We start from the raw sequence: 26,461 nt of genomic DNA, 5'->3' as shown, positions 1-26,461 counted from the left end.
ATGGCAGCCTCCCGGGGGAACACACTTCTGCTGGTGGTGAAAGGACAGCAAGGGGCCTTGCAATCGAAGGTGAGAGAGGACAGACCAGCACTGAAGCTGATGAGTCAGCTGTGTTATCATGGTGCTGTTGCATTGCAGGTATTCTCTCTTTTAATTATCTCAACAAATCTGGGTGATTAAACCCATTTCATGGATGAGAACACGGAGGCTCAGAGACAGTAAGTAAATTGTCTAAGGTAGTCTCATTAGAAGTTAGCTGTGCTGACTGGGTGTGGTGGCTCATGCCTATAATCCCAAAACTTTGGGAGACCAAGGCAGGAGGACCACCTGAGGTCAGGAATGTGAGACCAGCCTGACCAACATGTTGAAACCATGTCTGTACTAAAAATACAAACATTAGCCAGGCGTGGTGGTGGATACCTATAATCCCATCTACTCAGGAGGCTGAGGTAGGAGAATAGCTTGAACCCAGGAAGCAGACGTTGCAGTGAGCCAGGATCAGATCACGCCACTGCAGCCCAGCCTGGATGACAGAGCAAGATTCTGTCACACACACACAAAAAAAGATTCAAAAGCATTAGAAACCAAATAAATGTAATGAAAACAATGAGATTTTCTGCTTAAAAACCAGTAAGGAGTACAAATGAAAGGGGGAATGTGGAGCTCTGCCCCTGTTGGTGGGAGTATAAACTGAACCAATTTTTCTCCAGGATAATTTGAAAATTTCTATTAAAAACCCTAAAACTGTTTTATGTTATTTTCCTCCAGAAATTCTACTTATATGAATTCAATCCAAAAATGTTTCCTCTAATCCATTAAAATATATGTATAAGAAAATTTACTTCTGGGGTGGCAATGATTAAATTAATATATATCGAGCTATTAAAAATGATGATGCCAAGGACAGATTTACTGCCATAGAAATATGTCCAAAATATAGCGACAAAAGACTATATAATGACTCTACTTTTTAAAAATGTTTATATGCATAAAAAAGTATAAAAAGCAACAAACCAGAATGTTTTGATGGCAAAATTAAAGACTTTTCTTCACATTTTGTCTTCTAAATTATTACAAAAATAATGTGATTTTCTTTATAATCAGGGAGAAGTATTATTTTCATTTATTTATATTTAAGTTTCTTTTCTTTTCCTTATTTCTTCTCATGGATATATTACCTGTAGTCTAGAGAGCCTGAGTCGCTGCCTCTTGAGGTAATCAGCCCATTTCAGTCTCTATCAGTTTGCCTTTTTTGGACATTTCAAATCAATGGAATTATACAATATGTGGTCTCATATCTGGCTTTTTTACTTAGCTAATGTTTTTGAGGTTGTTCCATGACATATTGTAGCAAGATGAGCCACAGACAAAACTCCTCAGATACTGTGTTAAAGAAGGAAGGGGCTTTATTCAGCTGGGAGGTTTGGCAGACTTGCATCTCAAAGCCAAGCTCCCCAAGTAAGCAATGCCTGTCCCTTTTAAGGGCTTACAACTCTAAGGCTGTCTGCGTGAGAGGATCGTGATCGATTGAGCAAGCAGGGGGTTGTGACTGAGGGCTGCATGCACCAGTAATTGGAATGGAACAGAACAGGACAAGGATTTTCACAATGCTTTTCCATACAATGTCTGGAATCTATAGATAACACAAGCAGTTAGGTGAGGGGTTGATTTTTAACTACCAGGCCCAGGGTGCATGCTGGGCTATGTGCCTGTGGATTTCATTTCTGCCTTTTTGTTTTTACTTCTTCTTTCTTTGGAGGCAGAAATTGGGCATAAGACAATATGAGGGGTGTTCTCCTCCCTTAATTCCCCCTTTGAGAACTTCACTCAAAGTGAGAGTTCTCACTTTTATCCTCACAACCCATGTCTTCTTGTAGGACAGATTGATAGTTATTTATATAGTACACTTGTGCTAAAGAATTTTGGTGAACTAAAGTAGTGATGAAGCTTTTTATCATTTGAAGGAGTACAGGTAGCAAACAAGGGAGTAGTAAGCAGGTTCTTATTACTATTATAATTTCTGTTATAAAAGTTTTAAATCCTCCTAGTGCTGGGAACCATTTTCTAAACATGGCCCCAGGATTAAATACATGGTGCCCTTGCATGAGCACATGTACCAGTTTTGTCATATCTTTATGTCTTCAACTACTTGCTCTTGTTCATCTATGTATAGACAGCAATTGGTAAGGTTAAACTTCCCACAGACTCCTCCCTCAGCTGCTAGCAAGTAGTTGAGAACCAATCTAGTTTGACAGATAGCATTTCTCATCTTAATTTCTTGTTGGCCCAGAATAGTAAAGGCTCTGCCGGTTTCACTAGTGATTTTTTCTTTTTTTTTCTTTTTCTTTTTTCGAGATGGAGTCTTGCTCTGTCACCAAGGCTGGAGTGCAGTGGCACATCCCAGTTCACTGCAACCTCCACCTCCTGGGTTCACGCCATTCTTCTGCCTCAGCCTCCTCAGTAGCTGGGACCACAGGCACCTGCCACAACGCCCAGCTAATTTTTTGTATTTTTAATAGAGATGGGGTTTCATCATGTCAGCCACAATAGTCTTGGTCTCCTGACCTCGTGATCCACTCACCTTGGCCTCCCAAGGTGCTGGGATTACAGGCATGAGCCACCACACCTGGCCTCTAAGACAGCTTGTAACCGTATGATTTGGTTGAGCATATAAAGGGTGTCCGGTATCCCCATGAGCTGTCTTGTGACCAAGTAGCAGGCTCATAGTATTGTATGACTTTTTTAGGGGGCCATTTATCATCTTTCCAATTACCTATAGCTTTGTTTGTTTGTTTTTTTGTTTGTGTTTGTTTGCAGGAAGCATAGACAGGGAAGCCCAGGAGTTCACTTGTTTTTATGGGCAGTAGGAAGAAGGATGGTTTAATAGTGCCAATAACACAACTACCTGCCCACTGGTAGGGTAATTTGGCATAAGCTCTATGCCTGCATATCCAGTATAATCCAGTGGGGGCTGTCCAGTCCTGGTGGGACTCTGGGTGGGTCCACACAGTTTGCAACTTTGGGAATTTACTAAATGGATTCTTTTTAGTATGGCCTAGACCCCACCAGATGGCTGTTTTTAATTTTATTTTAAAAACTGTAACCATAGGGGGCTCAGATGGGTTATAACACACATCAGGCTGGTCACTTCCTGGGCTACATAACTTGTACTGGGTGACATTATACAAACAAGTCCCTATTAGAGTTCCTGCACATTTATAATATCTATAGAACAAAAAGACAGTTTTAACTTTTTGCCCTATCTTAGTGACCTGATGTATACACTGGGAACAGTCCTTATTTTGAGGAAGGTCAATTGAAGTCCCTACTGTATAAGTCCAAAATTTAAGGAAAGTAAGTCCCATAGTGAGTTTCCTCATGTTTCGACCATGCATGGACCAGTCAGCTTCCGGGTGTGACTGGAGCAGGGCTTGTCATCTTCTTCAGAGTCACTTTGCAGAGATTGTCCAGGCTTGGTCTCACCTCCCAGGTCTCAGGTGCTGTGGGTTTCACGTGGCTGTGGTAGATCCAGGCTGGGATTCCTTTTGCTTTTACAGCTGTGGGAGTGGTCAAGATGATGGTCTGGGGTCCTTTTCATGTGGCCACAAGGGGTGCTATGTTCTAATCCTTGATCTACACCCGATCACCTTTGCTGTCCTCTGTAACAAGTCAGTCACAAACACCAGCCCATTGTCCAACCCAATTCGTAAGAGCAGTCCAAACCTATGGATGAGATCTCCACATTTGGACATCTTGGTGAAGTCTACTTGGAGATCTTCAAAGGGGGCTGTTCTATAAGCCTGTATGCCAGGCAGTACAGTTGGACCTTGCCTAGCACTGTGCTGCTGGGAGGTGACACACTGCTGTGCCACTGTTTTGGCAAGGGTTGACAGACATGAGATGTAGAAGTACCAGCTTAACAACTTTCAAGTGACTCTTGGCCTAGGTGGGTGATCTCATACACAGCCAGTATGGCTGCAGCTCCTAGCAGTTGTGACACAGCTATTCTTCTGTCCGATAACCGGATCCATCCTTCTTCTAATACCCACCCTCCCTCTAGTTGATGAAATACCAGGGTGAAAGGGATAGCCAATTGGGCAATAGTACAAGTGCCATTCCAGTTATTCAGCAGAGTGTCCAGTAAAGGTCCACCACAATACCACCACACATCCGCTCAGGGATGAACAAGGGCTAACTTATTGCTAAGCTCTTGAAAATTCTTAAGCTCACTGCATCCCTTCAGGTCTCCAAGGAATGCTATGTTTTCTCCCTGTCTTGACAGACACGAAGTGAACTTAATGTTGGGAGATGGAAGCTGGATGGCCCTCAGGGGCTGACCCTCAGGGTGTTGAACTTTGGGACATAACAGAGAGAGAGCTTGGCACAACTTGTTATTCAAGGCTGTAGAATCCTGGAAAAGAGCTACCATGTAGTCCATGCCTGGCTGACTGGAGGACAACCTTAGTCGAAAGTGGTCAATGTGGGCTTTTTGTCTGCCATGTGCACAAGCATAACAATTGCTTTTGTTTAACATGTGGACAGAATATTTGATCTATTCCAACCAGGCATTTCCATCTTGGTATCCTGTGTTAATTGTCAAGGTTTGTTTTAAGTCTTTAACTTCTATGATCCTGCAGTAAAATGAATGTATGATTTTAGGATATTACAAAAACTGGTTGGGGCAGTCCATCCTTGCTCTTTAGTGGTCCACAGAACATTGGACCAACTATGGGATAGAAATTCTATATTGCAAGGAGGCAGGGGGCAAGACTCCTGGTTGACACTGGGGTCTTTATTGAAATCTCCTCAAATTAAATGGTCCTAACTTACTAATGCCTAGTCTGAGGAGAGTCAAGAGGGACAGAAGTACTTTTCTGAAATAGAGAGCTGTCTTTGACTTGGCAAGTCCCCACAGGTTATAACAAAGCAAGCATTAAATGCAACAGTTTGAGGTGAAATTGACTTGGTTACGTTAATAACTAGATGATCAGCAATACAGCGAGGAAAGAAGAAAGAGTAATAGAATAGATGAAAGAGTTAAATTTCTCTTAGCTTTAGTTTGGTAGGGTTTTCCCCTGGGACTATGGCCCACAACTCTGGAGGGGTTGGCACTTTCTTGACTCGGGTGTGACGAATCCATTCCTTTTTTGCTGTATGAACAGCAGTGTAGTGCTTGGTAGCACAAGATAGGGTCCTTCCCAGGCTGGCTTGAGTTGTCCTTCTTTCCATCCTTTGATGAGAATGTGATCTTCAGGCTGGTGCTGGTTTACTGGAAATTTTAGGTGTGGTACATGTGCTAAAAGACTTTTAGTTTTGAGGGAAAGGAAAGTGGAAGATAAACCAAGTATATAATTTTTGAGAAATTGACCGTTTGTTTTAAATGTGGGGGCATCAGCAGTGGACTTTATAGTCCTTGGTGCCTTCTTACTGAGAAATTTCCTTTAGCACTTATTTTTATTAGTTTTTAGACCAAAGAAAGCCAGGCACCATTTTATGTTTGAAAATGCTTTCTGTATGATTTTTATACCAGATAAGCTAAATTTCACCTTTATATTAGTGTGTTATTAATGAAAAACATAGTTTTAATAAAACTTTGTAGACATATTTATTCAATTTTTAATGTCTGACCATAAGGTAAGATTTTTATAGACTCTTTTTAACCTTTTATAATTTTTGTTAAAGAGTAGGTTAGTGCTTTAAGAAAAACCCATTGTGTTTTTACTTTAAGGTCCAGTTCACAGAAAAACTGGATGATACCCCTTTAACTTTAGCTAATATGTTTACACCCAGAATTTTCTTTACAACTAATGTTTTAAGACTTGCTTAAACCTTGAAAACAAACAATTTTTTTTAACCTTTTAATGTAGGTAAAAAATCCACATTCTTATGCCTCCATATAATCGTTTTACCAGAAGTATATTTTACTTTCCTTACACATCTTGCACATAAACTGTTTTTTCAATAGTTTTACATTCAGGAGGCCTAATTACTTTTAAATTATACAACATTTATTGCATACATTTTTTGCATGACTTTTGCAGACAATTCTTCGACATGTCTCAACTTTCTGACTTATTACAAACATTTCTTTCTTTAAACAACCAGTTAACTTATTTCAGGATAAGAATTTGCCATGCAGCATTCTTTTACATAAATTCTGCCTCCATTTTTTCCTTTCTTTTTTCAAAGATGATAATCTCTCTTTTCCAAAGCAAACTTCTTTCGTGTCTGTGGACTAGACTGTCTAAGGCCACAAGATTAGAAGTTACTATAATACATGTTACACTGTTAACTTTTAGCAAACTTTACTTTTGTTGAAAATCTTGTAAGTTTGGGATTTCAATTATCCTTTGCTATTAATAAGACCTTGTTTAGTCCAAATTAACTTAGAATTGGTATAAATGGCTTATTTTTTTTTCCCTTCAATTACCCAAAAGGAACCATCTACCCTCCTGTCCTGAAGGGAGTTTCTCCTAGGTCTGGTTGGACCTTTGTATGGTAATTATGATTTAGATCTCTGTTAGGAAACTTGTTGTTGAGACGGAGTTTCGCTCTGTCGCCCAGGCTGGAGTGCAGTGGCCGGATCTCAGCTCACTGCAAGCTCCGCCTCCCGGGGTTACACCATTCTCCTGCCTCAGCCTCCTGAGTAGCTGGGACTACAGGTGCCCGCCACCTTGCCCGGCTAGTTTTTTGTATTTTTTAGTAGAGACGGGGTTTCAAGGGTTAGCCAGGATGGTCTCCATCTCCTGACCTTGTGATCTGCCCACCTCAGCCTCCCAAAGTGCTGGGATTACAGGCTTGAGCCACCACGCCCGGCTGGGAATTTTCAGTGATTAAAGTTAAATTATCTTTTTTTTTTTTTTTGAATGGAATAGCCCTATACTTTAAGATTTTTAAGTTAGTAAGCTACCTTTGTGCCTTTTTTTTTTTTTTTTAACTTAGGATACTTCCGAACTGGTGAGGAGTGCTCACAATGAGGTTTCCTTTAAAACTTATTGTTCTACTTTCTTCTGTTAGCAAAGCAGTTGCTGCTACACATCGAATGCATTTGGGCCATCCGTGGGTTACTGGGTTAAGGATTTTTTGATAGGAAGGCTACGGGTTATCAGTGGCCTCAGTGCTTTCAGGGTATGCCCTCATTTACACTGACAACAAAGTGGTATTGGAGTGTTATAGGGTTACGGAGAATACCTTTAATTATCAATTATAGGTTTTAATTTTACCTTGTCTTTTAAAGGAATAGGGTATGCTTTTTTTTCTTAACTACTTGTATATCTCTTTCTTTCTCTCTCTTACTCCCTTTAACTTTCTGCCTCTCTGACTTTCCTTTTGCCTCTGTCTCTTCCTCTCACTCTCTGCCTCTCTCTCTTTCTCTCTCTCTCCCTCTCCTTGACTCTCTCTTTGTTTCTCTGTCTCTTCCTCTCTGTCTTTGCCTCTTTTCCTGTCTATCTCTTTCCTCTCTCTCTCTCTGCTGGTCTTTCCTTGCCTCTACCAGCCACTTATGCTGCTGATCTCTCAATCACTGTGGGGGCCCAAGTGTCTATGTATGGGAACTGGTCTGGCTCCCTGGCTTACAGGTTACCTTGTGCTATACCTTTGAAACAAGGGACCTGTCCAGGCTTCCTTCTGATGGCCAACCCATGTCTAATACTGGCCAGTCTATTTCTCACAAAGTTCTAAATTTTCCTGGTGTCATAGTAACACCGTAATCTCCCTTAAATCCTTTCTTGGAATTTTTCAACATAGCTCCTAGTGGGGTGGGCTTACTTCGTGCCTGACCCATGTTTCCTTGAAACAAAACACCACACTCACACCACCGGCACACCGCAAAACAAAGAATGGGTAAAAAGGGCATACACACACTTTTACAATTTATACCAAACCAGACTCAAAACCAAAATCAGAGTATCAACAAATCCAAGCTAGGTCAAAACCAAAACCAAAGTATCAAGCAATCCAAGTCAAGTCAAAAACAAAAACCAAAGTGCCGGTATAGGCATGCTGTGGGTGATCAGGCCATGCTTCCACTCAAAAGGAGTGGGCAAGTTCCAGAGACCAGTTTTACCAAGTTTCAGGTGTCTGGACTCCAAGTGCTGGTTCCTTCCCAGTGTTCAGCCACTGCATTGATCCTCCACAGGGGCTGGCCACAAGCTGCTCTGGTGAGGCATCCCTCTGAGGCAATTGCCTACCTGGCAGCACTCTTTGGATCCAAAGAGCTGGTCAGAGTCCCATGCAGGGATGCTCCACAGGGCAGGCCTAAGTGACCTAAGAGGCTGCCTCGACCATCTGCCAATCACCTCACTTCCCGGTCAGGGAACCAAGAAATGTAGCAGGATGAGCTGCAGACAACCCGTAGACACTGCATTAAAGAAGGAAAGAGCTTTATTCAGCTAGGAGCTCCAGCAGACTTGCATCTCAAAAGCCAAGTTCCTTGAGTGAGCAATTATTGTCCCTTTTAAGGGCTTACAACTCTAAGGGGGTCTGTGTGGGAGGGTTGGTCATCGATTGATCAAGCAGGGGGTACGTGACTGGGAGCTGCATGCATCGGCAATTGGAATGAAACAGAACAGGACAGGGATTTTCACAAGGCTTTTCCATACAATGTCTGGAATCTATAGATAACACAAGCAGTTAGGTGAGGGGTTGATTTTTAAGTACCAGGCCCAGGGTGTGCGCAGGCTATCTGCCTGTGGAGTTCATTTCTGCCTTTTAGCTTTTACTTCTTCTTTCTTTGGAAGCAGAAATTGGATGTAAGACAATATGAGAGGTGGTCTCCTCCCTTAATATAACATGTTTTGATAGTTTGTTCCTTTCATTACAGAGTAGAAATCCATTGATGGATATAGCAATTTTGTCAGCAGAGAGCCTTTCAAACTTGGATTCCAACTTCCTGCAGTCTAAATGAAACCCTCTGAACACAGGACTTATAGGCACAGCTGCTGTGCATGTCAAAATAACTACTTATCAGAATGAGCTGTTATGCCCAGACCTTTTATTCCCCGAAAAAGACCACCAGAGACCAGAGTCAAAGCCAAGCGGCAAGGATCTTTAATGCAAGTTCGAACTTGGTCCCTCCGTTTTACAATATACAAGAGGGCCCTGAACAATGCGTGCGCTTGCCTTTTATAGCCTAATGTAAACAGGACTTGTAAAGTTGCAGAGGAACGAGGAAATTCTCTAGGTTACAGCATTACAATTGGTTAACATTTTAAGTCTATACATTTAGCAGTTTTTTTATTGGTTCCCGCGCTCTCACAAACGACTGTGCTCTTATCGGGGACTTTCCAGGTGGTGTCTTTCTAAAGTTGAGATATATGGTAGTCTTTGAATTGAGAGATATATGGTGGGGAGACATGTAGTGGGATGAGTCCAGTAAGTTGAGAGATATATGGAGGGATATGTTTATACTGGGCTCAGGAAGTTTGAGAGATATATGGCAAGCACTAGTAATTTAGAACAGAAAAAGAACAAGACAGGGACTTTCACAATGCTTGTCTATACAACATCTGAAATCTATAGATAACATTATCGGTTGGGTCTGGGGTCAACTTGTTAACTAGGCTCAAGGCGCCGCCCGGGCTGTCTGCCTTTAGGGTCAACTTTTAGCTAGGCTCAAGGCGCCGCCCGGGCTATCTGCCTGTGGATTTCATTATTTCATTTGATCTCTTTCAGAGCTTTGTCATCAGGAGCCTGAACTGCTGCAGAAATTTTTATCATTTTGCAACATCTTTTTTACAAGCAACCTTTGTGCTACTACACGTTAGGACTTTTGAAGCATCTGATACATCCATCTAATAAGTAGGAGCGTGTGTCTGAGTGGACAAGTAAAACCATCTATGCTACACTGCATATTTTTTCCTCCCCCAGACTGGACCAGGGAATCTCTCAGTTTTCTAGAGTATCCTGTCTCCATTGACAAAGCAGAACAGTATTAAAGACCCTGCTGCCTTTGTTATGCAGATTCAGAGGGGAGGCCCAAGAGCAAGGGTGGAGAGGAAATAGAGAGGAGAGCTTGTGGAAGAGGAAGCCCCCCAGGGTCCGTGCATGGCTCCCACCTGTTGAGGATGTTGTGGATGGGGAAGTGCTGATGGTGTCCTGAGGCAGCCTAGCACCTCCATTGGGCCCAGAAGGTCTTGACTTTGGACCCTTACCCATGTTCCAGAAGTGTTTAAAAGATGGAGTTTTTTGTTCTTGTTGTTGTTGTTGTTATTTTCCTAAATAATAATTACTTGGTAGTTATTAATCTTTCTTTGGGAGAGGGATGGGGCTTTAAAACTGAAGAACATAATTTTCATGAAAATATCAAAAATGGAAAAAAGTTGCTTTGCAAACAATTTGCTATACAAAGCAAATGGCAGCTGTTGAGGATCTCAGTAAAATGTTAAATGCATTTGCTGCTTTTAGAAGAAAAGTGACAGACCTGAGTGAATCAGCACATCTTAAAAAAAAAATCTAATAAAACTAACTTTTAATAATCCTGAGGTTGGTTTTTGAAATAATAGATACAATTATTTACTCTAAGCATCTGATTATGATTTTAAATCAGTAATGCATACTGTCTCCACCTTTTTTTTAAAAAATGGAAACAGAGATTTCATCCAGAAAACCCTAAAACAGTGATTTTTATTTTTTTTAAGACAAGGTCTCACTCTGTCTCCCAGGCTGGAGTGGAGTGGTGGATCTCAGTTCACTGCAGCCTCAATTTCCCACCTCAGCCTCGCGAGTAGCTGGGACCACAGGCACCACTGTGCCCAGCTAATTTATTGTATTTTTTTTGTACAGATGGGGTTTTGCCATGTTGCCCTGGGTGATCTCAAACTTTTAGTCTCAAGCAGTTCACCCACTTTGGCCTCCCAAAATGCTGTGACTACAGGCATGAGCCACAGTGACTTTTTAAAACCCTTTAAAAACTTTTTTAAAGCATCTCTTCTTAATTCCTTGAACTGGAGGTATCTCTTCTCTCATTCTCCTCATCTTTGGTGTTCCCTCAGAGTTTACTGCTGACTGGATGTACAACATACATTTCAAAGTCAAGGCTGGGTGTGGTGGATCACGCCTATAATTCCAGCACTTTGGGAGTCCAGGGCAGGCAGATCACTCGAGTTCTGGCACAGGTTCGCAAGTGCATAATCTGGGGAAAAATACAAGAACACCTTTCGCCTGGAGTCGTGCATGTGCGCCACCTTTCTAACCTACTGAACGAAACTCTGATCCTTTCCTGTTTCTCCCAGTGTGGCACTGTTACAAGGTTCAGACTATCCAGAATAAAAAGGACTGGAAATAGCAAAGGCTATGCAAGTGTGGAGTGTGAGTCTGAGGATATTGCCAAGATACTTGCTAAAACGATGAACAACTACCTGTTTGGTGAAAGACTCTCGGAGTGTCATTTCATGCCATCTGAAAAAGTCAGAAAGAACTCTTTAAAGACTGGGATATTCCATTTAAGCAGCCATCATATCCATCAGTGAAACGTATAATCAGAATCAGCACTTACACAAAAGCTGCAGATGGAGGGGCGATTTAAAAAGAAAGAAAGATTACTTTGGAAGAAATTAGTTTAAAAAGGAATTGATTATGATTTTCCTTCTTTGATTTTACAGAAAATGGAAAGTATTTCAAAAATGAATAATCAGATATCTACAAAAGGCCAGGTTTTATGTAAGAAGAAAAAGAAAAGGTTTTAGGCACTCCTGACTCTCCTGAGAAGACTGTGGATACCCAGGGCCCCACAGCAGTTTGTACGTCAACATTTTTGGAGAGAGGAAAATCTGAAGTGTCTGAAACAAATGGTGATGATGAAGATAATGAAATAGTTTTCAAACAGTTCATATCCTGTGTAAAAGAAAAAATACAAGAGACTCAAACATCTACACATTCACAGAAAAAAAGAAGAAAATCAATCACTGATTTTCAGTGTATTATATATGATTTCTTCTGAAAAGTATAATATTTTTATGACAAAAATACAAAAAATTAGCTGGGTGTGGTGGCTCATGACTCTAGTCCCAGCTACTCAGGAGTCTAAAGTGGGAGGATCACCTGAGCCCAGGAAGTTTAGGCTGCAGTGAGCCGTGATCATGCCACTGCACTCCAGCCAAGTCAAGTCATTACATTTATCTTAGCCTATTCTGGCTGGCTTAAGAGGGATTTGTATTAAGAATACAATAGGCAATCTCACAGACATCAAAGTACAGAACTCAACATATGACCACACCATGGAAGGACTGGGCTGGGAGATTATTTTTCTCTCCTGCATGCCTTTCTCTGGACTTCTGCTCCATGCTTGTGCTTTGCTCTGCAGATGGACATTCAGCATGTACACCAGGCTCCTCCAGCCTCTGAGACTTTGGCTTACCCTGGCAGTACCCCTGGTCCCAGGGTTACTGGACCTTTCCATACAGATGCTCATCTGCAAAAAAATCTATCGAGCACTCTCTATCCAATGAGAGGATAGAGAATCTGATCTGCCTAGCAGTGAGGGTGGGAGTTCCATAGTTGTCCCTGGATGTGTAGTCCTGCCCTTTCCAGAGACTCAAGGAGAGGCTGGATATCCAAAAAGAGGGCATGGGTGGGGAATCAGTAATAGAGTCTATTTCAACAAGAAAGTATAAAGTAGAGGCGGTGGCTCACGCCTGTAATCCCAGCACTTTAGGAGGCCAAGGAAGGCGAATTACTTGAGCTCAGGAGTTTGAGACCAGACTGAGCAACATGGCAAAACCCAATCTCTACTAAAAATACAAAAACTTAGCTGGGTGTGGTGACACATGCCTGTAGTCCCAGCTACTTAGGAGTCTGAGGTGGGAGACTTGCTTGAGCCCAGGAAGTCAAGGCTACCGTGAGCCAAGATCATGATGCCACTGCACTCCAGCCTGAGTGATGAAGCGAGACTCTGTCTCAAAACAAAACAAAAAAAGTGTAAAGTGGAAGCATCTGTATGCATGATTGAAGTCATGCTTTCCATATTTTTTTCCACCTTGCCCTTTTTGTCTCTACAACACTGTATCTGAAGCTTTTCCCTATGTTATCAAGTACTCATAAGCATTATTTGAATGATTGCATCAGATCCATTATCTGGATTCATTGTCATTATCCATCTGCAGTTGCTGGAGTTACTGCCCTTTCTGCCACACTCAGTCACCCTTCTGACCTTGCTCTTGTCCTGTTATCTACTAATACATATACTGGTCATTTAGGACTTAAAGTTAAGAATAGTTATCATAGTTCCTAACACTTCAAAGAGAATGTAACTTCCTAAAAATAGAATGGCTTGGTGGTTATAATAATTTTAAAGTAAAATAGACAAATTGATATTGAAATTAATGTTTTACTTTCTTCTTATATCTATTTTTCACTTCTCTGTCATTTTGATGGACAAAGTTTCATTTGAAAGTATTTTTATTTCAAAATAGAAATAGCATATGACATGAGAATGGGAACTCTGAAAGGTTCAACTTTCTAGTCATTAGTTTCTTAGATTGTTGCAAAAACTACTGATAGTCAATCATGATTGGCCTATATTGAAAATGAGTTAACATTATGTACAACTTAAGCACTATACTTTCTATCAGATATAGAAAGATAGGTGGTGTGTTTGGAAAAGTATTGGGCTAGGAGTCAGGAAGCTTGACTGTTAGTCCCAACCCTGCTTCTTCAGCTGAGTGCCCCTAGGCAATAATTCAGCAGCTATTTCTTAAATACCTACCAAGTTTCAGGCTTTGTAGTTGGGCTGGGAATATAGACATAGATATTGCATTCATGATTCTCCAAGTGTCCCCTCCTCACCCAGCTCATAGTGAGCTTTCTTATGCATTGTGTAAATCTGTCTCCTAACAGGCCCCTATTCTGTCTCCAATCTGCTTCCCAGGGCAGTTATGAGGATCAAATGAGGGAGAATATGTGTGAAAGCAAATTGTAAATGATTTAAAAATGCAATAAATATATAACCCATGGAAAATTATTTAAAGATCCTTAGAATTTTAAATAAACTGTACATTAAGCTGAGTAATCTATGGTTTTTATTTTAAATAGATATGAAAGTTTTACAATGAATCACTGATATGGTACAAAATCTTGGCTTGATTATTCTCCAAGAAAATGATACAGTGGTTTGTGTGATGAATTTTCTAAAATTGCCAGCCAAAAAAACCCAAAACCTCTCTTGAGTTGAGTGACTGGATCAGTTAAAGGAACATTGACTGTGTAACGAAGAAATGTTTTCCGTGTTCACTAACAGCTTGCCTTTGTTTGATTCCAGCTGCAGCATATCATGAGTGATGAGATCTGTGTACAGGTGACTGAACTTTACCTGGCAGAAAATAATAATGGGGCCACTGGAGGCCAGCTGAACACACAGAACTCAAGAAGCCTTCTGGAGTCAACACATCAGCGGAAAGCTGAGCAGCTGATGTCAGACGAGAAACGCTTTAAGGTGAGAGTTCCTTGTGTAGTCAAAGACCTTGCTGGTGATAATGTAAGTTGTCAGGATTCTCTGAATCAGAAGTTAAAGCCAGGATACTTTGACCCTGTGATTCTACTCCTGGAACTTTTTAGAGTTCCTAATGAGTTCAGCAGAAAAACACAAAGTGGAAGTAACTTCCTGGACAATCTACTTTCTTTCTTGCCTTAAAAACAAGCAAAAACCTAATTATATATGATTTTTACAATTTTGTATTCTCTTTCTCTGAACATTTTTCATAGTATGCTTTGTAAATATTATTGTTAGAAAAATGTTGGTACATGAAACCCATGGTCATGGCCATTATAGAAAAGAAAACGTTGGCCTGGCACACATGGCTCACACTTGTAATCCCAGCACTCTGGGAGGCCGAGGTGGGCAGATTGCTTGAGACCAGCTTGGGCAACATGGCAAAACCCCATCTTTGCAAAAAATACAAGAATACAAAAATTAGCCAGGGGTGGTGGCATGTGCCTGTAGTGCCAGCTACTCAGGAGACGGAGGTGGGAGGATTGCTTAAGCCTGGGAGGTCGAGGCTGCACATCACTGCACTCCAGCCTGGGTGACAGAGCAAGACCCTATCTCAAAAAAATAAAAGAAAAAAAATGCAGATAACCGAAAAAATCACTTTAGAATTCTTTCCTGAAATTACCATTGATGACATTTCTAGACTTTTCTGTGCTAGAGTATATATTTTGAAAGAGTTTATACTGGACAAATGGTCTTTCACTTTTTTTTTTTTTGAGATAGGGTCATGCTCTGTTGCACAGGCTGGAGTGCAATGGCGTGATCTTGGCTCACTGCAACCTCTGCCTCCTGGGTTCATGCGTATTTTTAGTAGAGATGTGTGTCAGATTCCAGGGTCCAGGTCCAGCCCATGCTGAAGTCTGAGGGGAGTTGGTGGGTGAGCAGAAAAAACCCTTCGGAGGGCTGTAGGCAGGTGAAAGATAGTTTTATTCAGGGGCAGCTCTCATTAACAGCTTCCTTACACTAGCTCTCTTATTAGCAGCTTATTCTTAAACTGTTCACCCTGTCTCTGCTGCTTGAGCCAGCTGCCCCCACACACAGCTGCATAGCCGGCTCTCCCTCGCCTTCAGGGTCAGCAGCTTAACTCCTTCTCTCTCTGGGCATGAGCAAGCCCAGCTGTGTCCTGGCTCCCTCCCATCTGTCTGCCAGATGGACGGCTTTTGGCTGTCTCTTTCTCTGGGTGCCAGTGCGCTCGTCATATCAAGCCATGTTGAGCTGAGCTGAGCCAAGCCCCCAAGAGCCATGTCTCTTATGCACAGCATCAACAGGGCAGTTATACCTTTTACAGACCACAGTGGCATAAAGCCAAGTATGAACTTACACAAACAGGTTATATTACAAGTGAAGCTGTGTGCTTGCACGCCAAATTCGCGTCATGCAGGCCTGGCTATCCGCCTTGGCCTATTCCTTGACCAAAGCACATCCATGTACCTTACAATGTGGTTTTGCTATGTTGGCCAGGCTGGTCTCAAACTCTTGGACTCAATGATCTGCCCTCCTCAGCCTCCAAGTGCTGGGATTACAGGTGTGAGCCACTGCATCCGACCTGAAATGGCGTATTTTTGCTCAGTTAGCAACACTTCTGGGTCTTTAACGTTTTTTCTATGGCTATTTGATATTCACTTTATAGAGAATTAAAGCCTGTATTATTGGACATTTAGGTTGTTTCCAATTTTTTAGCATTATAATGAATAATTATAAAAGCAAACAGTTGGAAACAACCTCGATGTCCAACCCACTATGGGGATTGGTTAATGATATCCTGTTAAGAATACTGGAGACACATTTTGCAATTTTTAAAAAATTTTTATTTATTTATTTTTTGAGACAGAGTCTCATTCTGTCACCCAGGCTGGAGTGCAGTGGTGCGATCTCGGCTCACTGCAAGCTCCACCTCCCAGGTTCACGCCATTCTCCTGCCTCAGCCTCCCGAGTAGCTGGGACTACAGGTGCCCGCTGCCACTCCCAGCTAATTTTTTGCATTTTTAGTAGAGACGGGGTTTCACCGTGTTAGCCAGGATGGTCTCGATCTCCTGACCTTGTGATCCGCCCGCCTCGACCTCCCAAAGTGCTGGGATTACAGGCGTGAGTCACCATGCCTGGCCCACATTTTGCAATTCTTAAAAATAAATTATAAATTGGAGAAATGCAGGGTCTGCCCTGACCAAACTATTTTGGAAATAACTGTATTTGTGTGTATATATTATATTCTTGCCAGGCTGTAAGCTTTACTAGCAGAGAGGAATTTTTAAAGCCTTAAAAGAACACTGAGCTAGATCTAGCTTCTGGCTCTGTGTTTATTGACTAGTGGTGTGCCTTGACAAACCAGAACTCTCTGAATTTCAGTCTTGTCTCTGTATAAATGAAGAAGGTTGAAATAGAAAATTCTCAAGTGTCCTTCCAGGCTCTGATATTCTCCATGTGATTCTGATAGTTACCTTGTCTGCAGAAAGCCCTTAGCGTAATGGCACTGAGAATCTCAGGGTTCTGAAAGGGGAGATCCACGTGCCATCACAATTGATAGTTATTTTGTTCAAAACATGGTTTGCTTGCCTCTATTGGTGTGTTGCTTTTAAGCATGGATTTTTTTAATCACACAAATAATATTAGTGGAACTCAGAATTTCAGGAACTTCATATACAATTGGTGCCTTTATAACAACACTTATTTTGTTTTGTTTTGTTTTTGAGACAAGGTCTCACTCTGTTACCCAGGCTGGAGTGCAGCGGTATGCAGGAATGCCAGCAGTTTTTAGCCAATACAAGAGATCCCTGGAGGTCAAGGGATCCTGGTTATCACTCTAGCCTTCCTACCAATTAAGTTAATTACATCCACATTGTTGTTGGTGGTGACATGCCACCACCTGGCATCTGCTGTTCTGGCCTTCCACCATTCCCACTGACACCACAAAGCCTGGTCCAATGGCAACATCTCCTCTTGTCGATCCTGGCCTACAAAGGATAATGCCACTGAGTCTCTGAAAGATTCAGGTGCCCTTCTGACTAGTGCCTTCCTCGTTAGCCTAGAGAGGGGAGTTCCTGTGAGGCCTCCAAGGGCACATCGTCAAGTGGTGGATTCTGAATCTGCTGGCATATAATGAACCATTCCAACATTCCTACCTCCCTGTATTTTCCAGCTTCTTTGATGCCTCGTGAATGCAGTTGTATAATCTCCGCCTAATTCACTGCAGCAACTGTTACGTCCACATTTCTAGAAGCCACTCCAGCAGCATGTTACAGCCCCAGGTGTCCTTGCCAAGCCATTAAATCCTGAGCGTCCTCCCAGGTCAGTGTATTCTCATGTATACAGCCTTTAGTCTCCCCCTGGTCCAACACCCTTATATCCACTCCTCCACCTCCTCTCCCAGATTCTGCCAGTACACACTAGGCAGCCCTACAACATTTTTGGCAAAAAAAAAAAAAAAAAAAAAAAAAAAAATCGTTCTCCCAGAGCAGACTGTGCTTGTGACCTTGGGCCATGATGAGGAATGACCAGAGCCTGGTGTCAATGTGGGGCAGCAATGATGACACACCTCATCCTGCTGTAAGGCTTTGTTGGAGGCTCTTTGCCTAGTCTGCAGGCAAGGGTCAGCTGCCCTTCTCTTAGCAAGGAAAGGGGGCTACTTCTTTTAGCCCAGAGCATTGAGTGGAAACTGGAGGCTCAAAGTTCTCAGATGCATCTGCTTAAGTTTTCCGATACCAGATATCATTCCTCTCTTCTCCTCTCCATTCCTCTTCTCTCCTCCATCCCCTCCTCTCCTCTCCTCTTTCTCTTCTTTTCTCTTTCTCTATCTTTTTCTCTCTTTCTCTTTTTTTTTGTTTTTGAGATGGGTTCTCACTCTGTCACTCAGGCTGGAGTGCAGTGACATGATCTCGGTTCACTGCAACCTCTGTCTCCCAGGCTCAAGTGATCCTCCCACCTCAGTTCCCTTGGTAGATGGGACCACAGGTACACGCTACCACATCTGGCTGATTTTTTTTTTTCTTATAGAGATGGGGTTTCACCATGTTGCCCAGGCTGCTCTCGAACTCCTGGGCTCAAATGATCCTTCTATCTCAGCCTCCCAAAGTGCTGGGATTACAGGTATGAGCCACTGCACTCAGCTCTCCTTTTCCTTAAGTGATTCTAAATAAAAACAAGACTAAATCATAAAATAAAATTTGTGTTTTTTTGGGGAAATGACACAAAACTTCCATGACACCTGAAATTAAAACAGTTTGTTTCTAGATTTTCTGTCGTTCGTGTTCATGTGTGTGTGTATACGCACTCATTCTTGGTTGGTGCCCTATGTGTGTACTTGCTGTATCTACTGAGTCAATCTGCACAGTGTCTGACTGCACAATTTCTAGCACACAACAGCTCTACATAGCAGTTGAGACTGAAGCAGCAGTCTCCTTCTGGGTTTAATTTGAATTAAACTGTCAGGCTGTACTTGTGTGAGAAACTGACAATTTTCAGCAAGAAATTTCCAGATGAGGCCTGTCACCCTCCAGTGTAACTCTAGGGCCTGCTTGACAGGGGAACTGGCTTTGGCTGGAGGCTGGGTCAAAATGACTGCCCTGGTATGGCACATTCCCCTCCCAGGATGGAGCCCTGTTGGAAGCATGAGATGGACCGAGAAGACCCATCCATTAGGAAAGTGACCCTTGGTCTGTCCAGTTTTAATGGAGGAAGGTGGTTGGTGCAATGACCTGTTTTGACAGGGGAACTAGTCGGGGACATGGGCATTGTCTTTCCCACGTGTGCCCCAGTGAGGGCCCACACCTGAGGGGTGAAAAGTTCCTGGAGACAGATCAAGAGTGGTGGACATGTCACAGCTGCCCAGGCTGAGCTCCTCCCACCACCCCTTGGTCTTGCCCTCTGGAACCCTGGGCAGACTGGCAGGAGCCCTGTTCTTGGTCTGGGCTTCTGGCCAGGATGCCTGTTGCTTCCTATCATCCATGTGGGGAAGGCTAATTTGAAGATTCTGAAACTAGGAGAACAGCAATTGATCAAGTGAACACAAGATGTGACTAAAACTATCTCTGATGGCAAAGCCTTTGATGCTGAAGAGTCTGACTCATAGAAAGATGGCCCTGAGCATGGCACCTCTGACCAAATCCCTCACTCTGACCTACTGAGCGTATGAGCCTAGCCTTGCTCACAGTCGGGGCTGGAGTAAGATCTCATGGAGTCCATGCAATAACTATACTTTCTGTGTGCCTGTCACAGCTGATTCCACCCACACTGTCCTCTGCCCCAGCCAGCCCAGCCCTGTCATGCCCTGCCATTGCAGTCAGGGCTCTTTGGGTGTGAGTGACAAAAAATTCACTTGAGTTGGCTTAGGCAAGAAGGGAAGTTCATTGGTCAGTAAGTTAGCCACGTGCAGGGCAGGGAACAGCTGGGGCTCAGGAATACCTGGTCTCAGAGTCACCAGTGCTGTTGGGATTTGCAGGCTCTTTCCCTTGTCTCTGTCTCCACCTCAGTCTGCAGATCAGTTTTGTGCTCTCAGAGCAACTTTCCCTGCAAGGTTGGAGTCAGGCTGTTGGCAGCATGAGGCTTCCATCTTCCTGGCTTTGCCCCCAAGAAAGGATGGGGCTTCCCTCCATTAGTTCCTATTCAGAAAATTCCAGAAGACAGTTTCTGCTTTGTCTGGTTTGGATTGGCTGGGTAGCTGGGACACTAGAACTTCCAAGCCCTCTAGTGTCATGTGGTTGAAGTAGGGTGAGGAGATGTATTAGACAGTTCAGGATGCCGTGCCAAAATACCACAGACTGGGTGGCTTAAACCACAAACATTTATTTCTCACAGTTCTGGAGGCTGGACAATCCAAGACCAAAGTGCCAGCAAGGTAGGTTTCATTCTGAGGCTTCTCTTGACCCATAGGTGGCTGCCATATTGTGTGCTCACGTGACCTCTTCTTTGTATTTGTGAGGAGAGAGTGAGTGCACTCTCTGGTGTCTCGTCTTATAAGGACACTAATCCTACTGAATCAGGGCCCTACCCTTAGGACCTCATTTAACCTTAATGACTTCCTGAGAGGCCTTATATCCAAATGCAGCAACACAGAGAATTAGGACTTCAATGTGAATTTGGAGGAGACAGGGACATTCAGTCCATAATGGGAAGAAAAACTATTCAGGAAGAAAAGGGGTGCAGTGCCAGAAAAAGGGGGCAGATAAAACTTCAGATGCTCTCCCCATTTCCCCCAATACACAACACACACACACACACACACACACACACACACACACACACAGCCTTGCCTTTGCCCCTTCCCCACAAGGCCACTCCCCACTCCATTATTTACTTCTCTCCTATCCTACTCTCTGGAGCTACCTCTTCCCCTAAGTTGTCCTGTGGCTCAAAGAATGCTACATGCAGGTAGGTGCATGTAAATTTAGCCTGGAACTGGGGGCCTTCTGGACCATGTGTGTCCTGAGCCCCACCATGGGACTGGCAGGAAGTGGGTCTCACCCATGTCTACTGTCCTCAGGCAGAGCCTAGCCCTGGGACATGAGTTCAGTGGGTGCTGCAACTTTGTTGGATTCACCTCAGGCCCCCTTTCCCCATCCACTTATAAGGTTCCCAGGGCCTTGATACCTCTGTTCTTGGAAGAAAAGAATGAGATTACCCAGCTCACATGAACCTGCTGGTAGCTTCACACAATAGAAGGACATAATTTTCTTCTTTCTTTCTCCCTTTCTTTCTTTCTTTTCTTTCTTTCCTTCCTTCCTTCCTTCCTTCCTTCCTTCCTTCCTTCCTTCCTTCCTTCCTTCCTTCCTTCCTTCCTTCTTTCTTTCTTTCTTTTTTTTTGATGAAGTCTTGCTCTTTCACCCAGGCTGGAGTGCAATGGCGCAATTTTGGCTCACTGCAACCTCTGCCTCTCCAGTTCAAGTGATTCTGCTGCATCAGCCTCCCGAGTAGCTGGGACTACAGGCACCCGCCACCACGCCCAGCTAATTTTTTGTATTTTTAGTAGAGATGGGGTTTCACCATGTTAGCCAGGGTAGTCTCAATCTCCTGACCTCATGATCTGTTGCCTTGGCCTCCCAAAGTGCTGGGATTACAGGTGTGAGCCAACACACCCAGCCAGAAGGACATAATTTTCTAGTTCAAAAGTGTTGGGGTGATCAGGCCCAACACCAGACTGTGGGGGCTACAAAGTCTGGCGGGGTCAAAGGAATGCGAAAAGGCCAGAGTGCATAAAGTGGGTCCAAGGGGTCAATGCTAGATTGGAGGCTGTGAAGGCCCCAAGCTCTGGGAGCCCACACTATTTATTGGTGATCAAACAAGCAAGTGGTGAGGACATGTGGATGTGGGGGTAAAAGGTGAGGGTGTGGGGACATGGGGGTAGAAAGGTAGCAGTGCATCAAGTGTAACTGTGATGGTTTAGCATTTTCTTTGATGCATATAGAATATGCTCTGCTGCTTGAGATAATGGAGAACATGTTTACGAGCCTGGGAAAGCAACGAACAAGTCTGTGCACATTCCAGAGGTTATGAGGCGTTTTATGCCCTGAGCCCTGGATTCCATCCAAGCCACAAGGGATTTTATGCCCTGGGCTTAGATTTCTGGTGCAGTAGGGCAGCCTTCCACCCTTTGGCACAGCACTTGGTATTCCAAAGGCCACGAGGGGTTTTAGACCCTGGACCCCGGACATGTTGCAAGACTCTTTTACATTATGCCAGACAAGCCAGTCCTATCTCAGCTCTTCTACCAACAAAAAGCATCTACCAAGTAACTAGCACAGTGAATGAAGAAAGACCTACAAGAAGGTACATCAGGCTGGGTGTGGTGGCTCACGCCTGTAATCCCAGCACTTTGGGAGGCTGAGGTGGGTGGATCACGAGGTCAGGAGTTCGAGACCAGCCTGACCAACATGGTGAAACCCCATCTCTACTAAAAATACAAAAATTAGCTTGGCGTGGTGGCGGGCGCCTGTAATCCCAGCTACTCAGCAGGCTGAGGCAGGAGAATTGCTTGAACCCGAGAGGCGGAGGTTGCATTGAGCCGAGATCATGTCACTGTACTCCAGCTGGGCAAAAGAGCGAGACTCCATCAAGAAAAAAAAAAAAAGGCACATTACTGAGAAATTCTAGAAAACCAAGGGTAGAGAGGGAATCCTAAAATCTTCCAGAGAGAAAAGACAAGTCATATGCAAAGAGCCAAGACTCCACATGACACTGACTTCTTCCCAAAAACACTGGGAACTAAAAAATAACAGAGCAATATTTCCCAATGTGAGGAGAAGTTATGTTTAAATTAGAGCATTACATCCAGCCAAACTAGTAATCAGGAGTTGAGGTAGAACAATGACATTTTAAAATATGTGGGGTCAGAAAACTTGGCTTCCATTCACTCTGTCTCAGGAAGCCACTGGAAGATGTGCTGCAACACAGTGAGAGGATAAACCAAGGAAAAAGATCTGGGGCCAGGGAACAGGAGATGCACACAGAAGAGGCAGCAGGATATTCACATGATGTTGCAGAGACATGCCAGGATGCCAGCTGTACCACAGGCTGAGAGAGCTGAGTCCAGTTTGGAGTAGAAGGATGGAGGGCAAGGGAGAGAGGGAAGCCTTCAGGAAAATAATGGGGCTGATACAGTATCCAGTGTTTCTTAGTTTTTGGATAATTATCACTAGACATTTGATAGATCAGTTGGAGCATCTGAAAACAAAAAACACTAGGTAATTGGTAGGTACAAAAACATATAAGCAAATGAAGGGAAGATATCTGAAGCAATTATTAACTCCAGGGGAAGAAAGAAATGAAACAATTTTAGTGCAGGACTTGGCTGAGGGAACAATATTGAGATATCTACAAGAATGTAAATATTTTGATTTCATAAGATTGTGATCCAATCAAATTGGTAGAACGGAGGCAAGGACATTGTTAAGACCTCATAAGGGAAGTAAATCCCAGCACTGTGTTATGCCAGGAAGTCGACAGATACTGAGGAAAACAAATCAAGAAGTGGCAATATAAACATTATTTAGAAATATAATTATAAATACCAGAGGCCATAGCAAAATGAGTTTAAAGTGATGGCCTCTGGGAATTAGCACTCAAAGGCAAGAAAGGAAAGGGCACAAGAAATGGTTTTTGATATAAGCCTTTTGTCACCATTTTGTCCTTTTCTTCTTCTTCTTCTTCTTTTGTTTGCTTGTTTTGCTGAGCATTTCTTGCTCCAGATACCATTTTGTTCATAACTCTGTGTACCTAGTAATTTGATCAGAATTAATATAATGTTAGTAAGTTCTGGAGATCTGTTGTACAGAATGATGACTATAAATAATAATGTATACTTGAAATTTTCTAAGAGTAGATTTTTTGCTTTTATTATTTTTAACTGACACATAATAGTTGTACATATTTATGGGTACAGTGTAATATTTTTATACATGTATACAACGTGCAATGATCAAATCATGGCAATTAGTGCCTCCACCACCTCAAGCATTTACCATTTCTTTGTTCTGGGAGCATTCAAAATCCACCCTTCTAGCTATTTGAAAATATATAATAAATTGTCATCAATTATTGTCACCGTATAGTGCTAGACACTAGAATTTTCCTCCTAACTATATATATGTGTGTGTGTGTATATATGTGTGTGTGTGTGTATATATATATATATATATATATATATATTTTTTTTTTTTTTTTTTTTTTTTTTTTTGAGACGGAGTCTTGCTCTGTCGCCCAGGCTGGAGTGCAGTGGCCGGATCTCTCACTGCAAGCTCCGCCTCCCGGGTTTACGCCATTCTCCTGCCTCAGCCTCCCGAGTAGCTGGGACTACAGGCGCCCGCCACCTCGCCCGGCTAGTTTTTTGTATTTTTTAGTAGAGACGGGGTTTCACAGTGTTAGCCAGGATGGTCTCGATCTCCTGACCTCGTGATCCGCCCGTCTCGGCCTCCCAAAGTGCTGGGATTACAGGCTTGAGCCACCGCGCCCGGCCTTTTTTTTTTTTTTTTTTTTTAACAGGCAGGGTCTCACTCTGTCCCCCAGGCTGGAGTGCAGTGACACAATCGCAGCTCACTGCAGCCTTGACCTCTCAGGCTCAAGTGATCCCCCCACTTCAGCCCCCCGATGTTTACTTTGAGTACTTGGATTAAGGTACATCTGTCAAGTTTCTCTACTGTAAACTTTTCCCCTTTGTAATTGTGAGCAGATATTTTGAGGCAAAATATCTGTTCCTCATCAACTTTTTGCCCACTAGCTTTACATCTATTGGTGATATTCTAACTCCATCATTCCTTTTATATTTATTCGTACTCTACTGTAAGGAAGAGATTATTTCTTCCCAGCAAACGTTTGCAAACGTTTGTATTTGTGTGGGTGGGGTGGGGTGTAGAGCATTCTCAACAAATACTCTTAACTAAATACAGCGCCGCATAAAGAAGCCCCTTCCCTAGGTCTGGCGTTAATGGTGAGGAAACGATTGGGCTTGGTGTAAGGATGGCGGGGCAGGGAGCTGAGACAAGGGGGAGCTTACACAAAGCCCAAACTAAGAAAAATTACCAATAATAATGAAACTGGGCAGCTTGCTGTGATACTTGCCACACTCCTCCACTAGGGGAAGCTGTCATTATTTTCATCTTCCCAGCTCGCCCATCTAGGAAACCTGCACTAGGTAACTTAGATACGAAGTAAGAGATGGGGAGGGACGGCGGCTGCACGGGGGCTGCGGGAAGCAGTTGTGACAGTGTTCCAGCTGTGCTGGGTAACCTGTTTAGGCTTTGGTTCTTTCCTCTAAAACGGGACTAATCATAGTGCTCATTAGAGCTACCCGAGGATCTCATTAAACGCAAACCGTCAGGCCCCGCCCCCGCCCCCGCCCCCGCCCCCAGGGGCTTTGATTTGTGTTTGTTTGGGGCGGGCCCAGCACAGGTCTTCCGAGTGAGCTCTTCGGGCAGTTCCGTGCTCCGCCCGGTACCCTCGGGGGCTATCCTCCCTAATTCTATGCGTCACAGTAATGCTGTTGGCATAAACTGGACTGGACTGTCTTTTGCTTTCTGTGTCACGCATACAGTGCTTGCTGAAGATTGAAAGTGCCCCCAGAAATTTTGGGAGGTAATTATTTTTTCCCATATCTTCGTTATTTTCAACAAACAAAAGTTAAATAATTATATAAAATGAGTATTGTTAAATATTTTTTAAGTTTATTTTTATTTTTTGAGGCCGAGTCTTCCTGTCGCACCCTGGAGTGCAGTGTTGTGATCTCGGCTCACAACAACCTCCACCTCCCAGGTTCAAGCAATTTTCCTGCCTCAACCTCCTGAGTAGCTGGGATTACAGGCGCCCGCCACCACGCCTGGCTAATTTTTGTACTTTTAGTAGAGACAGGTGGGGTTCACCATGTTGGCGAGACTGGTCTCAAACTCCTGAGCTCAAATGATCCGCCCACCTCGGTCTCCCAAAGTGCTGGGATTACAGGCCTGAGTCACCGTGCCTGGCCAAATTTTTTTTTTAAAAAACTCAATTGGGGGAGCTAAGATGTTATAATCAGTTCAAAGGAGAAGTCAAAGAAGGACAAATTAATTTGGAGTAAAGTAACGTTGAAATGAATTTATAAATGGACACAAAAGTAACCTCTTCCTTCTACAGTGGGGAAGTCAACTGAAGCTCTATTGGAACAATCTTACTTGCAAGTCTCTAGACAGGAATTTTCTGCATGCTCAGGTATCTACAACTTTCAAAGTTGCAAAATCGCTTGAAGGCAGTGGAAGGTTCAGAGCCCCTGTAGAATCTGAATCAGAACCTGGGTTATTGCTCTTATCAGTGCATAGTTTTTCACTGAAGCACACATTTCCCCCCATATCTATAAATTCATATATGTTTCCTGTATTGCCTATGTCATGAAGATTTTCCATTTTATTAGTATGTAGTTATGCATTGTTTTCTCTTGTAACTAGGAAGATTCCAAATCTAGTATGTCTCATATTTAATAGTCTTCATTTTCTGAATTAAACGTGTCATGTGTTTGATTATTTT

The 26,461-nt window shown here is 43.0% G+C and overlaps 1 pseudogene; it reads left to right on the top strand.

The window, feature by feature from the left end:
• Positions 1-25,516, top strand: LOC104667462 (annotated as a pseudogene).
• Positions 25,517-26,461: the final 945 nt, after the last annotated feature.

This window comes from Rhinopithecus roxellana, chromosome 5, assembly GCF_007565055.1.
Source record: "Rhinopithecus roxellana isolate Shanxi Qingling chromosome 5, ASM756505v1, whole genome shotgun sequence".
Taxonomy (NCBI): Eukaryota; Metazoa; Chordata; class Mammalia; order Primates; family Cercopithecidae; genus Rhinopithecus; species Rhinopithecus roxellana.
This window is presented reverse-complemented; position numbering and strand designations above follow the sequence as displayed.